Genomic DNA, 19360 nt, shown 5'->3' on the forward strand with positions numbered 1-19360 from the left:
ACTAATGTCAGCTGTGCTCTAACAACGATTTGTCTTCCACTTTCTTTATTTTGTTGAATTCCTACCAGCCCATAGTTTTGTATAATACCATGTCTAATGTTGAGAAGATTCTTCTCCTACACTCTTTGCCTAGCTAACTACTTTTCATTCTTCATAGCACAATTATCTTTTTCATGGATAGACTTTTCCTAAACACCCAAAGTTAATTAATTCTCATTTAATAGTTTTTATAGAACCCAGTTCCTTTCTATCAAGGAACTTATCACAATTTATTATTATACATTTGTATATATTTTTCTTGATCCATATGTCTTCTGTCACTGCAAACTACATGAGGGTGGGGACTATGTCTGTTTACTTCATCAATATAGATATCTCCTAGCACAATGCCCAAAGGAGCAGATATCTAATGAATATTGAATAAATGAGCAAACAAGCAAATAGTAATTACTTCATATATGTGGAGATAGAAATAAGAACACTGCATAAATTAAATATGTGAAATATCTAACAATATATGGTCAATTATATGCAAGTCACAAAATGGTTTAAGAATTTAGAGGGCAAAGAGATCAATATGCACTGATGTGGTCAAGAAAGACTTGGTAGATGAAATGGAACTTTAGCTGGGCCCCAGATAGTAATTAAAATAAGCAAAGAGGATGAGAAAGACAGGTCTCATAGACAAAAGTTCAGAGGTCAAAATCACAGAATGTCTAAGCTAAATTACCCCAAGATTTATTCCACTTCAGCACATTGTGTTTATAGATAAATGTGGTGAGGAATTTTTGATTTTGATTGATTCTCTTTTCCCTAGAGGCATGGTCCACAGAAAAGCAATATTCTAAATTTCTCAGTGGTTTAATTGATCCCACCACCAATCCCCAGAAATAATAACTCTGTGGGATTCAAAGTATAGAGAGAGGTTAAAAGAACAACAAAATATGATCAGATATCCAAGCAGACATTATGAAACTTGGCAGAAGTGATGTAAATACTGAAGGAAACCATATTGAACTTAACAGGGATTTAAATCGGAGCATAAAGAAGTTGGTTTCTCTAATACAAACCAGGAATCTGGACATCAGTCTCCTCTGAACTTGATATCAACACCAGAGCAACCATTCCACTTTTATTTCTGCTCAAATTATTTCCCTATACAGATGCAAACCAAGAAAAGAATTTCTAAAAAGCAGTATTATTATCCTAATTCCTAGTCTACTAAACAGTCTCAACTTGGAGAGTTGCAAATATGAAATGGTTTTACTTTTTCTTTTCTGTTTGTCACCAAACATACTTTGAAAGCTTCCTCTTCCTATAACACTGACATCACTTTCAGACATTAAAAGAAGCCTCTTGACTTGTCACCGTATGCCATTTCCTAAGGCTTATATACCACACTGAAGTAAGCAATTTGGTCTTGCCCAAACCCAAACAGCCAGACCCCTGAAAACATATATGAACTAACTGCTTTTAGGAATTGAACATTGTGATCTCTGAGAGAAAGGTAACAAAGGTGTGCTCTTCAATCTTCCTGGCTTTTGACCTGGAGAAACACTGTGGACTGCCACACATGGAGGGGAAACCCAAGCACAGCATGGCCGTTTCATTGAACTTACACCAGGATAAGAATTAAGGTTTTCTCAGGAAGCTGCAGTTTTCTTGGAAGAGTGTAGAGAGGATTAAATATACAGAGGAAGAACTCTAGAAACATTTGTGGTGTTTTTCTTAAGTCTGTTTTTGAATGCTAAGCTATCAAGCATAGGATAAAATTCCAAATTCCAAGCAGATAGCTAATGGAGAGCTAATAAGAACAATTCCCAGAGATCAGACTACCCCGGGAGGCATTCACATACCCATCAGCCAGAATGGAGAAACCTTGTTGAATTATCATAGGAGACAACAAGACACTTCAGTACCTTAGAAGTAAGGCTAAGCTAAGTGCAAAGAACATTACCAAGATATAGATCTATCTGACTATATATCTATCTACTCTCTCTCTCTCTCCCTTTCTCTCTCTCTCTCTCTATATATATATATATACACACACACACACAGAAACATATATACATATATTTATATTAAATATTTATAAATATATATATATATACATTTCATGACACAGCAATAGAAAATATACAAATTGAAGCAGAGAGAAAATGTCTAAAAGAAAATGAACAAAACCATAGTGACCTGTGGGACAATTTAAAGTGGTCTGACATGTTTAATTTCAATGACAAAAGGGAAATCAGCAAAAAAAAAAAAAAAAAATTGTGAAGAAATCATGAGGTAAGAAATTCAATGACTCAAAAGCAAGAATAAAATGAACTATGAAGTAAGCCACACCAAGGCATGCCATAATCAAATAGAGAAAATCCTTAAAGCAATCATAGAAAAAAACATTTTGTACATATGAAAAAGATAATGATTTGAGACTTCCTGAAAAACAATGATAGCCATGAGAAAACAGAACTTTAGGGCACTAAAAAAAGTTATTTCAGAATTTTATACTCAGAGAACAAGAACATAAGTCATATTTAGACAAATGAAAGCTAAAAAATATGTATCACCACTAGATACGCATTATAAGGAATGGTTAAAAAAAATTTCTCCAGGGACAATAAAAATAGTACTAAATGGAAACTGATCTGAATAAACCATGAAGAATTTCTTAAATGATAATTACATGTGTAAATAAAAATGATATCTTGTTCACATTTTTTAAAGATTTGTTTATTTATTTTAGGGGGTTCTGGGGGGCAGAGAGAGTTCTGAAGCAGTCTCCCCAATGAGTAGGGGAGTAACACAGGGCTGAATTCCTGAGATCATGACCTGAGCCAAAATCAAGAAATGGCTACTTAACTGACTGGGCTACCCAGGTGAGGCTATTGTTCACATTTTAAAATTTCTTTAAAAGATAAATGATGAAGGGCATCTGGGTGGCTAAGTGGCAAATCCTCTGCTTTCAGCTCAGGTCATGATCCCGGGATCCTGGGATGAGTCTCGCACTGGACTCCCTGCTCCGTGGGGAGCCTGCTTCTCTCTCTCTCTCTCTCTCATTAATTAATTAATTAATCAATTAATTAATTTAAAGAAAAGGATAAATGATTGAGGAGTAACAATGTATTACAGAATTATCCCCCATGTAGAAATAACATGTATTACAACAGTATAAAGGATGGGAGGATGGGAGGGAATTAGAAGTAAACTTTTAAAGTCTTACAGCGTATGGAGTGTTACCATATTTTTAAGTAGAATCTGATAAGGTTAGTTACTATAAACCCCATAATAACCTAATAAGATACAAATGAAATAAAGTCGTAAATTATACTTCAATAATAATTTAAAATGAAAGACAAAAAAAAACTTAATCCAAGGGAGGGCAGGAAAAAGGGGGACAAGGGAACAACAAAAGTAACAAAACCCACAATGGTATGAAAAGAAAACAAACATTTTGCGTTTAAACTCAGTTATATCAGATTTTACAATATAAACAGATCAAACCAATTGATTAAAAGATAGAAGTTATTAGACTGGACCAAAAACATGACAAAAATGTAGATCTATCGACAAGATACGTTTTTGATTTTCTTTTTAACAGAAATGCTCTTTATTTTTTTTTAAAGATTTTTATTTATTCATGAGAGACAGAGAGAGAGAGACAGACAGACAGACAGAGACAGAGACACAGGCGGAGGGAGAAGCAGGCTCCATGCAGGGAGTCGGCCGTGGGACTCGATCCTCGGTCTCCAGGATCACGACCTGGGCTGAAGGCAGTGCTAAACCGCTGAGCCGCCCGGGCTGCCCAGAAATGCTCTTTAAATATAAAGACATACATAGCTTAAAAAGTAAAAGGATGAACAAAGATACGCTATAAAAACGTTAATCATAAAGAAGGTGGAAGTGGGTATATTAATATCAGAACAGATTGTAGGACAAGAAATTATCAAGGACAGGGACAGAAATTTGTCAATAATAAAAGGAAAAATTCATTAAGAAGACATAATAATATAAATGTGTTGGTACCATTCTTGAATGATGACTTTAGCACTTTGTGCTCAGTAATCATTAGAAATATATTTTTTAATTTAAGTAAAAATTATTGAATTACTCTATCAACTAACTTGATATAATCAACATTCATTAAACACTGAATCTTATATTTCAAGTGCCAATGGGACATTTACCAAAAATAGATAAATAATCTGTTGGGCCATGAATACAGTCTCAATAAATACAAAACTACTGAACTCAAATTGAGTATGTTAACTACAACATCATTAAATTAACGATCTGATTGTGTTTTTTAGATTGTCATGGAATACTGCCAAATGTTTTGAAAATTAGGAATACTATCTTAAATAACCAAAGATTAGAGAAGTCACATAGCATATTACAAAATATTTTGAGCAAATGATAATGAAAGAAAACATATAAACAATTGTGAGATACAAATAAAGCAGTACTCAGAGGGAAATTTATAGCTTTAAACATTTATATTAAAAAGTAAGGAAAGTCAAAAATTATCAAAGCTTCAATATTAAAAAGCTTTCAAAAGAGAAAATTAAGAAAATATAAAGCTACTAAATCAATAAAAGGAATAAAAAGAAAATGAAATAAAAAGTGGTTCTTTAGCAAAATCATTTACATTTGTAAACATCTAGCTCAATTAACCAAGAAAAAAGTACAAATGACCTATAGCAGAATGACATATCACTACAAATTCTACAGATATTGAAAGGATTATAAGGGCACATTTTGAAAAATTTTGTCATTTAGGCAAAATGAATAAATTCTTTGAAAGATACAAATTACCAAAAGTGAAACAAGAACATATAGAAAATAGAAATTGCCATGTGTCCATTAAAAAACAGAAAGTACAATTAACATCTTTCCACAGGGAAATTTCAGGCCCAGACAACTTCTTTGCTTTAACCTACAACATTTAAAGAAAATACAATAGCAATCCTACACAAATGATTTCAAGAAAATAATAGAGGAACACATGTTAAGTTGTCTTATGATGTTAGAACCAGACAAGTACAAACCTTCAGCAAAAAAGAAAAGAGCATTACAAAAAGAAAAACTATAAAATAAAAGAGCATTACAAAAAGAAAGAAAGAAAAGAAACCTAAAGGCCAGTGTATGTCTCATGAACAGAGACACAAAAATTCTTAGCAAAGTATCAGACTGAGTCCACAATACATATTTTAAAAAGATACCATGACCAAGTAGCATTTATTCTAGGAATTCAAGGATGCTTTAACAGCTGAAAACAAGAGTTCCCCATCTTAACAGAATAAAGGGGGAAACAATTATTTCAATAGATGTTCTTATTCAGACTGAACACCTTTTAAATAAATTTCTTAGCAAAGCAAGAATAAAAGGAAACTCAATCTAATAGTGAGAATCTGTGAAAAACCTCAGTTAATGTCATACTTAAAGAGGGACATTCAGTCTTCCTCTATTAACTTTGAGAATAAGAAATAGGAAAGCCTGGCCAAAGAATATAAACTTCCAGTTATAAGATGATTCGTTAACAATATTATTTACTTGAAAGTTGCCAAGAGTAGACCTTAAATGCTCTCATCACAAAAAGAAATGATAATTAGTGACATAATGGAGAAAACACTAGAGTGGTAATCATTTTGCAATATATATCAAATTAACAGGTTGTATACCTTAAAATTACATAATGTTATAGGTAAATTATATATGTAAATGATATACTGGTAGGAATAATCTGGGAGAAAAAAAAGTAAGTCTGCTTTTAAAACTTCTAATAAATATTTCACTGGAGTTTCTAGCAAATAGAATTATGCAAGAAGAGAAAAAAAATTAAAGCATATGGAACTGAAAGAAGTTACATGTCACTGTTCTTGGGAAACAGGATTGTGTGTACAGAAAGAAAACTACACGTATTTCAAAACAAGTACCTGAACTAAGTGAATTTGTTGAGGTCTCAGGATATATGGTTAAAATGCAAGAATCAATGCAACAGAAAATACAATTTTTTAAAGAGAGAATTTCCAATACCAACCATCCAAACCCAAGAGATACTTACAGATCATTTTTTAAATGCCCACAGCCTATACACTAAAAGCTATACACATTGCTGAGAGATATTTTAAAAGATCTAAACAAATGGAAAGACATACCATTTTAATGGATCAGTATTGTTAAAACTCAATAGTGTTAGGATGTCAGTTTTTCCAAATAAAATACCAATAGTTTTATAAGAATGAACAAGCTGACTACATAATTTACATCAAAATTAAAGGGACTGAGAATAATCAAAATACTTTAAAAAATAACAAAGTTGGAAGATTTATACCACCTGTTTTCAAGACTTATCAATAAACTGTCTATTGCCATATGGATTTTTATATTGGTTACTGCAATAAAACAGAGTCCAGAGATATATTCATACAACAAAAGTTCCAAGGTAACTCAAGGGGAAAAGTATGGATTGTCAATAAATGATTTTGAAAAAAGACATTTCAAGAATTAGTTCAAAGTCAAAGTAAATCATAGACCTTCATTTGCAAAGTAAATATATAAAACTTCTGGGAGAACCTATGGGGTGATGAGGGTAAACATTTTTAAGGGACTCCTGGGTGGCTCAGCAGTTGGGCAGACATCTGCCTTCCAGCTCAGGGTGTGATCCTGGTGTACAGGGATGGAGCCTGCTTCTCCCTCTGCATCTCCCATGAACAAATAAATAAAATCCTAAAAAAAAAAAAAACACAATTTTTAGGACTTGGAAAATGATAAGAGATAAAATATAAAAAGGAATTCATAAAGATTAAAAACCTCTGCTTCTCAAAGGATATAATTTATATATTGATATTTTAGATATATATATATGTGTGTGTATATATATATATATATATATATACACACACACACACACATAATATTGATACCACGTATGTATTCTCATTTAGGATCAAGGACTTGTATCTAGAATATTTAAAGAAAACCTAAAGTTCAAAAATAAGCAGAGAAACAATTGACCTTGAAAACAAAAGATTTTAACAGATGTTCACATGAAAATATTTGAATGGGCAATAAGAGCCCAACATCATTAGTCATTAGGGAAATGCAAACTAAAATCATGGAAAAGATGACATTTAAGAGATTAACAATATCAAATGTTGCCAAAATGTAGAAAAACTACTTTCATACATTGCTGGTGGGAATGTGAAGTGACACATCATTTTAGCAAAAATTTTGACACTGTCTTATGGAGTTAGCCATACACTTAACAGACAATATTGCCATTCCAGCCCATTTACACCAATAAATGAAAGCCCATGTTCACTCTAAGATTCGCATATGAAGGTCTAAAGCAACTTTATTTATAATAGCCTTGAACTGGAAATGTAATTATTCATCAATCGGTAAAAATTAAACAAAATGTAGCATTTCTCCATTGGAATACAGCTTAGCAATAAAAAGGAGTAAATACTGATTTAGGCAACAACTTTAATAATGTTCAAAAACATTACGCTGTGCAAAAGACAATAGATGCTAGAAGCACATGCTACTTGATTCCTTATATATAAAACTTGTTTAAGTTTTTATATGAATTCCAGTTAATAGTGTAACATTTGTTTTAAGTGTACCATATAGTGATTCAATACTTCCCTATAACATCAGGTGCTTATCACACCTTAACCCTCATTCCCTATTTAACTCATTCCCCACTGACCTCCTCTCTGGAAACTATCAGCTTGTCATCTGTAGTTATCAGTCTGTTTCTTCATTTGCCTCTCTTTTTTCCCCTTTGCTTATTTGTTGTGCTTCTTAAATTCCGCATATGAGTGAAATCACATGGTATTTGTCTTTCTCTTATTTCAGTTTAGCACAATACACTCTAGCTCCATCCATGTCTTTTCAAACAGCAAGATTTTGTTTTTTGTGGTTGAGTAATATTCCATCATACATATTATATATACCACTTCTTTATCCATTCATCAGTTGATGGATACTTGGGCTGGTTCCATAACTCTACTATTGAAGTTGCAAAGCGAACTTCAATGCGTGCACATTGGGGTGCATGTGTCCCTTTGAATTAGTATTTTTGTATCCTTTGGGTAAATACCCCACAGTACAACCACTGGCTCATAGGGTAGTTCTATTTTAGAGGAAACTCCATACTGTTTTTGGGAGTGGCTGCCCCAGTCTGCATTCCCAGTAAAAGAGGGTGACCCTTTCTCCACATCCTCACCAACACCTGTTGTTTGTATTGCTTTTAGCCATTCTGACAGGTGTGAGGTGATATCTTACTGAAGTTTTGAATTGCATTTCCCTGATAATCAGTGAAGTTGCTGTATAGAGAAAGCTAATTAATATTAACAGAAAGCAAATAAGCTGTTGCAAAAGACCTATAGTGGGTTGAAATTTACTGCAAAGGTACAAGATGGAACTTTTGGGGTGGCGAAAATGTTCTACTCTTGATTGTAGTGATTCTATCCGTGTATATATTTATCAAAACTCATTAGACTACACATTTTAAATGGTGCATTTTATTGTATACATCAAAAACTACCTCAATAAAGTTGAATTATTTCAAGCTCCTTTCTAACTTTAGGGTTGGGAGTCTCTTGGCCCAACACAGCACTTTCCTCCTGGGAAAGAACTTAATACTCTGAAATATTGTTCTCTAACCAACATTTCTCTAGTTTTGTCTTCTGGTTGTAGGCTAGATGGCATGGTAGGTGAGGTTCTCAGAAAGGCTGGTTCCTTCATCAATGATGGAAGGAATATCTGACAGCAGTTTTGTGCTTTCTGTAAAATAGGGATGGACTTACCTCTTTGTAATTGGTTTGAGACTAAACCCAAAGTTATAAGCACTACTCCTCCTCCCCCCCAAAAAAGTCATACTCAACACCTTCTTACATGTTTTAGGATATTGGTTTTTAAAAACTTCTGTTTTGTCTGGGAACCTGTTCCAGTGATGATCAAGAAGAATTTCAACAATTTAGAGGCATATCTGACATCCCTATAGTAGTAGCTGTTGGTTCAGTAGCCTGTCTGAGATGGTCAGATCAAATTGATCCATGCAAGTTATATAAATGTGGCTATCTAGAGGAGTTTTTGGAATTTGCAAGCTTTGTACAACAATTCACCTACCCTTCGGCAGTGCTGTATGGTGAATCCTCCTGAAAAGGAGGAGAAAGAGGGATTGTCCCTGGTGCATGGGGGGCCTTACCTAGAGAACCATAGTCTAGACAGCTTTAAGGTGAGATAACGCCAAAGCCAGCATGGCTGGCTGGAATGTAAAGTTTATATGGTGCTGGTCTTCTCAGATGTTTTTACAGAAGAATTTAAACTGACCTCAAAGCAATCCTATATGAGCATGGAAGACTCTTGATTTATTTTAAAACTGAATGTAACTATAAAATTTATTTAAACTACTATTAAAGAGTAAAAATGACACTCCAGGAAGATGTGCCATGTTGATAGTGTTGTTTTATATACTTCCTGGTAGAGGACAAGATCTGTCATGAGCACACATACCCATACTCATCAGTTTTCTAAAATCTAGATGTAAGAGCACAATAAGAGATGAAATAGAAATGACATAGCCCACAGATAATGAACACCTAATGAAGGTTTTAATGAAAGTTACAGAAAATTAAAAAAAAAAAAAGATTTAGCTTGGAGTAAGGTGGGTTAGAAGGGAAAAACTAGGACAAGTGATATCAACTTGATATCAAGTGATATTACAATACTTTACACAAAAAGGGAGACTCCCTCAACTAGTATTACCCTTAAACATTTGGAAAAAGGTTCCCACTGAACTATTTGGATACTACACAAAGATGCTATAGGCAAGGATTACACCCCAGATGCTATGAAAGTCTCCATTTTCATCCCATCATGAAGAAGAATGTTCATTGGAAGTCTAGAGGAGGACAAATGGAGACATGTGGCATGAAAAGCTGAAAATATGACTCTCTTTTCACCAGTATTTATATATATATTTAGTATTAATAGCCAGAAACAAGTTTTTTATTAATAAAAGTTGTACACTTCTATTTAAATCTGATATAAGGAATAGATGCAGTGATTATAACATAGAATTTTAAATATATTGTCATCAAACTGCAATGTTCCAAAACAGAAAAATGTAAGGGGCATGATAAAAATATTTAATTAATAAAATGTACTCATTCTTAGTAAATGTCACACATCATGCATTATTCAGTTTCAAAGTGTTAACTGTCTGCAACCATCAAGTGCTGGGTTTGGTAGATGCGCTGTTTTGCATAGGACAGCCTGCATAGAGAGCCACAAAAGAACTTCTTAAAGATAAATTGGCAACAATCAGGGGGATTATTTGTTCACTCAAAGGTGGCAACTTTCTTAGGAATAAGACAAATCATCTGTGGAAACCTGAATTAATTGACAGCTTTTCTAACTTACTTCTCTGATATTTTAGTACATGTCATAAAATAGCAACTTGAAAACATCCTATGTCCAGCTGGCCAGCTTTGAGGACCATCTTGGCTCATTGTTTTCAGCAATAGATTTCTCAATGTGAAAAAAAGTTAAAAGTGCTTCTGCCTATGTGGTATTTCTTATTAAAGTCTCTCTCTCTGTTTTTTATAATTTATACTTTTGGTTTTGGTTTTGTTTTGCTTGTTCTGTGGCTGCTTCTCTGTCCTGGGAGGTCACTCTGCTCTCTGAAGGATAACCAATAGCTGGGGTACAGTCTACAGAAAAGGAGGCATCATAAAAAAATGCTTTAACTAGACTCTAATCCTAGCTTTCCCAGGATCATCTGCTCCATTGGTCTCAGATGTTGGCATGCCTCACAGTCACTCAGAGGGAGTGTGAAAACACGGATTCCTGGACCTTTTCATGAGTTTGACTAAGTTTGAAGTAGAACGCTTCAAGTTCTCAGGTGATAGTGATGTTGCTAGTCTGGGGACCATGTTTTGTGAACTAGTAAATAATCAACTCATTGAGGTCAGAAGTCCACAGAGAAATTTAGGTTCAAATCCCCAATATTTCTAAGTGTCTTATTCTCTTTGTTTTGGGTTTTTGGCCTGACCTTCTTCTTTGTGATTCTTTCCCTTACAAACCTATAATGGTTATAGGATGCCAACTGAGTAATTATATAAAAGTTCTAAATACCTCTCTGTATGATTCAGCCTTGGAGATGTGCCTGATGATAAACTGTGGGTCATGTGACTCCCTCCATGATAATCATGATTGTTTTCATGAACATTATTATGTAGCTTCTAAAAATGCCATTTGCAATTGGGAAACATGAGAGTCAGGAAACTGGAATCAGTAATCCCCTTAAGCTAGGTGGACAAAGATATCAGCCAAGATGGACAAGACTTAATAGCCTGTCTTGTGTAGAGGAGCAGTCATCAAAATACACTCCCTACTATCTCGTATATAACTTATACTGCGATGACTGTCATCATCAGATATTATCTAAATGAAAAACTGGAGTCGAAGGGTATTAACATAGTAAAAGGTGTCAAGAAAATGAGAAATGAGTCTAAGAAAATGATTTCAGTCCACAATTATACACAATATAAACCAAGAAAAAAAGACCTGTTTAGGAAAAGTATGTGGATTTGATTCATCAGACTCAGACGGTCAAAAGCAGGTAAAAAAAAAATAGCAAACTTTGGTAGGATTAAAAATAGATTTTAAGAAAAACATAGGGGGAGTTAAGGAAAAATTCCTGTGCAGACAAGTTTACTAGAAATACATTATACCTGCTATATTGTAAATATAATATGGCCTTATTCTCAGATATATAAAATATGTTACAGATTTTAAAAAAATAATAAGGGGATAAAGCAGGTGGGTGGAGTCAGATAGGCAATAAAAAGACTATTTTTATCTTGAGCAAAATACTTAGAGTCTGGATGATAGAAATCTAAATAATATAAAACTCAATTAAGGGACACATTTTATTAAGCTGGGACAAGAAAAGGGTGATTTGAGGCTCCAGACTCAATTCTATGTCCTCGAATCTGTTTAAAATTGACCCAGGCTTGACATTGGTCCCCCTACATTTCTACTCATTAAGAATTAGTGGTTTGAATTACTATCTTGTGGTACTTTAAGGTACTTCCAAAAGAAGAATTTATATTTTACTAAGTTTAGATACATACTAAAGTTTTTTTTATTTACTTATTTCAGAGAGAGAGAGAGTGCAGGAGAGCACAAGCAGGGGGAAGAGCAGAGGGAGAGGGAGAAACAGACTCCTGAGCAGGGAGCCTGATGTGGCTGGATCCAAGGACTCTGGGATCATGACTTGAGCCAGAGCTGAAGGCAGATGCTTAATCAAGTGAGCCAGCCATGCACCCTACACTAAGTTTAGATAAATATTAAACTTAGAAAGCCTTTTAGAAAGATTTCCAATAACCAGAACTGAACCAGAAGAAGATTCTGTTTAACCCACCATTAACCCAACAGGAAATGCACAGAAAGTCATCTAGAAAGAATTTGCTGAAGTCAGACTTCCTGAATGCTTATGCAGAATCTCAATTTTTACATCTCTCAAATGGAGCTAATAAATTTGTTGTGAGATTTAAATTAGATTTTTGCAAAATTCTTGTGCTGTATTAAGAGGTCAATAAATATTAGTTGTTTTATTGCTAGTAGTGTCATGATATTGGAGTTGTAGTTAATATTTGTTAGTTTTCTAAACTGCTATATAATAGCCATATACTGCCACTATAATAAATTCCCACAAACTTGGTAGCTTAAAACAACACCAATGTATTATCTTATGGCTCTGTTTTACCTTGTAGAAAAACATATGCAAGTAGGTCAAAGTCTAACATGGTTTTTTCAGGGCTGAAATCAAGGTATTGACAGAGTTGCATTCCTTGTTGGGGGTTCTTGGCTAAATCTGTTTCCTTGTACTTTTCAGCACCTAAAAAACATTCCCTTGTTCCTACATATCTTCAAAGGCAACCATGTGTATCTCTTGACTGTTTTTCCTTAGTCACATCTCCCTCTGACTCCTCTGTCTCTCTCCTCCATTTATAAAGACCCTTGTGATTTCACCAGAACCAGCATGGAAATCCAGGATAATCTCCTCATCTCAAGGAACCTTAATTTAATCACACTGGCGAAACCCCTTTTGCCTAGAAAGTAGCATATTCAGAGGTCCCAGGGATTAGGGTATGAACATCTCTGGGACCATTATTCTGCTCCCCTGACCACCCCCTGCCCCCACAAGTTACTCAGTACATGCCATTCAGCTAGCATTCTTGTTGAGGTTTATTTCAAAACAGAGAAGCAATACAGTTAAGTAGGCCACTTATATTTTAAATACAAACACAGTAGATAATTCTCACTCCCCACCTCCAATTTTTAAAAGTCTGCTTTATGGCATTAGTTACTTTTAGCAAACGTCTACACAGCCCAAACTTAATTATATTTTTAATATGTGGATTTTTTAAAGCAATGTATGTCAAAAATGCAAATTAAACCATAAATACCAAGACAGATATTACAAGAAATTACTAAACATCTTTCCCTCACCTAGAAACCTCAATAAGGATATTCTGATTTTAAAAATATTAATTACTCCTATTAACTCTGGATTTGCAGAAAGAGAAAACAATTAAGAACATTTCAAAAGCCTTCTACTTTGATGGCAGTTTCATTTGGTATATAGAAGAAATGGGTTCTTATGCTTCATGTTTTTCCTGTTTATACATTTTTCTAAACATAGAAATTTATCTTTGAGATATAGCAAAACCATCAAGTAGAAAAACTTTTGTGAGTTCATCAAACATTACACAAAACAAATGAACTATTCAAAGATGGTCAGGTACTATTATATTAAAAAGCATAATTTGTCTGTAACCTGATTATACAAATACATTCTTTTAATTAGGGTAGTTTGATGAATCCAAGTATTTAGAACAACTACTTGGGAAAAAAATGGTAGTCAATTAATGCAAATCACAACCACTTCTATAGTTCTCTGTACTATTGATTCTTCTTTATGTGCAAATTTGCTCATGAATAACTCATATAAAAGAATAGCAGCATTCATAAATATGATAGGATATATATGGCAAAAAATACTCAGCAATTTACTCAGAGGAAAGCTATTTTATTACTACTTATTTCATAATAACTCTTGGTACCGGACAAAAATAAAACAGGAAAGCACACTTTTCTTGCTCTTGACAAATGTTTATTTTTTATTTCTAAGATTCACAAAAAAAAAAATAGACAGAAGAGTATTTGAAATTATCCATAATTAAATGATAATCCCTAATCACTCACCATTAAGTAAAACATATGTTAATTAGAGAGTCTGAACTAATTGCAGGCTGTCAAATGCATATGTGTAATAAAAATTTCTTATTTTCATAATAGTCTATAATTATATATTTCACAATAGACTAATGGATTTTCAGGAGCCATAACGTGGTGCAGTGCTCACTCTTATTAAACAACATGAAGAATAATTTAGCAAGAGCTGTTTTCTTTCTTTATGCTATCAGAAATAAATTAAAACCAAGTAAAATTCAGGTTCAGGAAACCGTAAGTCAATTTATATTAATAATCCAAAGGAAAAAGCAAGACCAGAGTCATTCCTTGTCAGGATAATTTTTTTTGTTTTTGTTTTTTTTGTTTTTGTTTTTGTTTTTGTTTTTTTTTAGTAAGTTGTATCTCCGTACAAAGCATATCTTTATTGGAACCCATTCAGTGGGATTTGTTGGTTGAACTAATAATCACTTTTAAGTAGCATTTTCCCAAAAGACTATGAAAACTAATTCTTGGCTATTTATCTATATCTTATTTTGCCTTTGAACAGAATTAATACAAGTGATAAAGGGAATAATGTAGAAGAATGAAAGTAACTTCAGCATATTTATATTATAGATCTTTTTGGCATGTGTTTCTTTAGCCTTATATTAAGATTCTGAAAGACTTTACACTCCATGGGCCATGTCTCACTAACTCAGCCCAATAGGCCATCGATACAAAATTGACTGTGACAATATCTACGGAGTCAGTATTCACAATTGGAATGGATGCCATTAGTTCTGTTGATAATACAGTGATCCCTATTACCTTATAAAACCACAACAGCAATGAAAATAATTTTGGGTTTTCAATATGCTTGTCATTTTTATCCTATACCACCACAAGAACAGTAATAAAAGAAAAATCCAGCAGTGCACGTATCATAAATTTTTATCTTTAGCAAAATAGAAGTCAGCGACCACCATTCATATATCAACATTTATCCATCTAGCTCTTTATTTCACATAAGTAAAAAATAGCCTATGATTCACCTAAAATTCCCTTAGAATACTGTTTGGGGTAATATTTGTACTTCTTTTATTGGTTTTAACTGTTAATTATTAAAATTATCTTTTCCTTAAGAACAAAAAAATTCAGACTTAAGAATAAAATAATCATGCCTTTGGTTTTAACACATTGGTTCTGATCAGTGAGTCTGTAAAAATACATCTGCATTTGTTTAATGTAGTAGTAAAAAAATTAGATATTTTTCTGACACAAGAAGGTGAAAAGAGTTAAGAAAATAGAGTCATCTTTGCTTTTCATTTGACTTCCTAAAAAGAAAGTCATGAATAACAGTTATTTCATGAGACTAGGTCCGTGAGTTGGGCTTCATGGCTACTTGTGAAAGCTGAAATTCATGGTGGATATATACATTTATAATTAATTAAATGGTATTAATTTAATATTGTCCCCCGCAAACCATTTAAGTTTTTCAGTAACTGTAGTAAAAATTATCAGTTTTTCTCAACTTCTAAGATGACCCAGTCCTTTCTCCATAACATCTGGGAGCAACTAAATTGTCCTTGGTATTCCTACCCCAACAGAACAGAGTGCTATCAAAACAGGAGTAATGTCTTGAAAACATATATAATGAAAATAGCTCACAGTACCTTGCTGGCCTGAGAAAGCATGTAGGATCCTTGCTGATGGGTCTGAGAATTAGAGTTAGGTCATTAGCAAGGACTTCAAACTTCAGGGAGGAATCAGCTGTCATCATGGCTCCCCCTGTAGGGCAATGACATTCATTAGAACGACTGATTGTGTTTCTATTCAGCCTTGACAGGCTGTCCTCAGATACCATCCCAAGACTTACTCTCTTGTTCATCATTATCAGCAAAAGTATCTGGTAGTTTTCTCCCCTTGAGCAGATGTGTAAACTAACAGGAGAGTATGGCCTGTCAAAATGACAATGTACATTGATTCCTCTTATCTTGATGTCTTTGGGAGGACAGCTTATCTTGAATTTACAAAAGAAGGAACTCAGTATCAGTGTTTCTTCATCAATAAATGACAATGGCAGGCCCAGTTTATAACTAATTGCCTGTTTCCAGAGCAACATTTAAAATGTAATGCAAAGCATTCAGCCACTATAAACTGATGGGAAACTACTTCTTCTTTTGAATAAATAAAGGGACGTTATTTAGAAGGGATAAAAGATAAAATCATTGCTATTACAACAGTATAAAAATATACATAATTTTAAGTAATGATCATAAAAGTGACCATAAAACTAAGTACTAAAATATGTTTTTAATATATACATATTTATACAAGTAAATGTATAGTATGTGAACTACGAATAATATAAAGATGTACATTACACATAAAGAAAAATTTCACTAAGATGTATAGAGGAATTTATCACTGGCCATTAGGCAAATGCAAATCAAAACCACAGTGAGATAACACCTTACACTTGTTAGGACAGCTATTATTGAAAAGACAAGATGTAAATGTTGGTGAAGATGTGGAGAAAATAAAATTCTGGTATATTCTTGGTGTTAATTTAAATTGGTACAGCCATTATTGAAAGCAGTATAAAGATTCCATTAAAAATTATATCTTATGATCCAGAAGTCCCACTTCTAGAAAATTTATCCAAACAATTGAAGTCAGAATGTCAAAGAGATGCTTGCACTCCCATGTTTCTTTCAGAATTATTCACAATAGCTAAGATATGGAAACAACCTAAGTGTCCATTGATGGATAACTGAAAAGAAATTATGATATATACATACAATGGAATATTATTCAGCATTGAAAAGGGAGAAAATCCTGCCATTTAAACAATGTGGATGGATCTGTAGGGCATTATGCTAAGTGAAATAAGTTAAGACAGAAAGACAAATACTATATGATTTCAGTTATATGTGAATCTAAAATAGTCCAACTCATAGAAGCAGAAAGTAGACTTGTGACTGCTTGGGGAGGTGGGGGAGGAAATGGGGAATTGATGGCCACAAGTATATAAAGTTTAAATTATGTAAGATAAATAATTTCTAAAGATCTACTATATAACATAGTGCCTAGAGTTAACAATTCTCTACTGTGCATTTAAAAGCTGCAAAGATGGTAAATTCTTAAGTGTCTATACCACAAAAAAAAAAGAATAGTAATAATAACAGGGTTTGGAGGAAACTATGGGAGGTGGTGGATATGTTATGGACTTGATGGTGCTAATAATTCCATGGTGGTGATAATTCCAGACTCATTGAGATGTATACATTAAATAATGTACAGCTATGCACATGTCAATCATTTTAATAGTGTGGTTCATAAATTAAAGTGAAAGTAATTTATATCTATTCCCTCTCATACTCTTGACTTTTTATTTGTACTTTTAAATGTATAAAAGTTGGGATAGTATCACATTTTCTGCTAAATATCAGAAAACCCCTACATCATATAATATAGGTATTTATTAATAAGTATGATTGATGAATGATAGACACAGACAAAACTCATCAATTCAATGCAATCATCATCTTCCTACCACTCTATCATATTTCCATTCTAGGTGTTCCTCAAAATATAGTGTTAATGTGGGAATGGATGTCATAGTGTACATATATACATATAATTCATATTAATTCTATATATAGATCTATAATATCTATAATTTATATTAACTCTATATCCCTAAAATGAACAGCTATGATTGCTTTCTTTTAGCACTTCTTGATTTTTGGAACTAGTCTTTCAGCTTAGGATATAAATAGCTAGAGAGGAATCATCTACAATTACTGACCTATTATATGAGGGGTTCTATACCCATTCTGATCTTCAAGTTTGCTTCCAGGTTGAAATCAATCTAAACCCTCTGACTCACAGAAATTACCAAGCATGGGCAAACTACGTAATTTCTCTGTACCTGTTTTTTTTTTTTTTTTTTTTTTTTAATCTGTAAAGTGAGGAGAATAGTATCTACACCTCAGGTGTTACTGGGAGGATTAAAGGAGATATTCGACAGAAAGTTCTTGGGATGCCTGGGTGGCTCAGTGGTTGAGCATCTGCCTTCAGCTCAGGGTGTGATCCTGAGGCCAGGGATCAAGTCCCACATTAGGCTCCCTGCGAGGAGCCTTCTCCCTCTGCCTATGTCTGCCTCTCTCTGTGTGTCTCTAATGAATAAATAAAATCTTACCAAAAAAGGAAGTTCTTAAGTTTTTTTTTAAATTTTTTTATTTATTTATGTTAGTCACAGAGAGAGAGAGAGAGAGAGAGAGAGGCAGAGACACAGGCAGAGGGAGAAGCAGGCTCCATGCACCGGGAGTCCGACGTGGGATTCGATCCCGGGTCTCCAGGATCGCGCCCTGGGCCAAAGGCAGGGGCCAAACCACTGCGCCACCCAGGGATCCCCAAAAAAGGAAGTTCTTAGAACAATGCCTAGCATATAGTAAGTTTTCAATAAATTTACAGTAAATAGAATTATAATGGTTAATAACTATGGTTCAGACCAATTCTCCAAAATGGGCACTACACATCAGTTAAGCATCATTAATAAATTATTCTCTAGGATTCAAAAAGATCCCCTACCACTTTAAGTTTGTGCAAGTGTCCAAAAATGATCACCTTGACTTCTTGAAGTCACTTGAAATCAAAGATACTCTTAGATACTGGCTGTATTTTATGTATACAAATGAACACCTCTGTTTGGATATCCTGTCATTGAAATGTGTAGCCACAAAATAGATATATTTAGAAAATATAGAGCTTTGTTGAGATTATTTTTCTTTTACAGAGCAAGGGCTAGGATAGAAAGAATACACAGCTTATTTTGATAGTGTGATGAATGCTTTGTTCCTTTTCTTAACAGTTGATAAGTTTTTCTAAATTAATTTGTCAGCTAGACATGTTAATAGAAATAGAATATAACTCTGAGAGCACTGAATTTACAAGCTAGACAGATCTCATCCCAAATAGCAAAAGCAATCCTAAGAAAGAACAAAGCTGGAGGAATCACATTCTCTGATTTCAAATCATATTACATTGCTATAGTAATCAAAATTGTATGGCATTTGCATAAAACCACATATATAATAGAATA

General features: G+C 33.6%; 1 long non-coding RNA gene across 1 annotated transcript in view; it reads right to left on the reverse strand.

Moving 5' to 3' along the window:
- Nucleotides 1-5344: 5344 nt before the first annotated feature.
- LOC140609442 (uncharacterized) overlaps nt 5345-19360 on the reverse strand; it is a 61874-nt gene continuing 47858 nt past the window's right edge. The window contains exons 2-3 of the long non-coding RNA XR_012011275.1: nt 15927-16041; nt 5345-6729 (exon numbers count right to left, since the gene is read on the reverse strand). This is a non-coding gene — a long non-coding RNA (uncharacterized lncRNA). The remainder of the gene's footprint in view (nt 6730-15926; nt 16042-19360) is intronic.

The sequence above is a fragment of the Canis lupus genome, chromosome 18 (genome assembly GCF_048164855.1).
Source record: "Canis lupus baileyi chromosome 18, mCanLup2.hap1, whole genome shotgun sequence".
In the NCBI taxonomy this organism is placed as follows: Eukaryota; Metazoa; Chordata; class Mammalia; order Carnivora; family Canidae; genus Canis; species Canis lupus.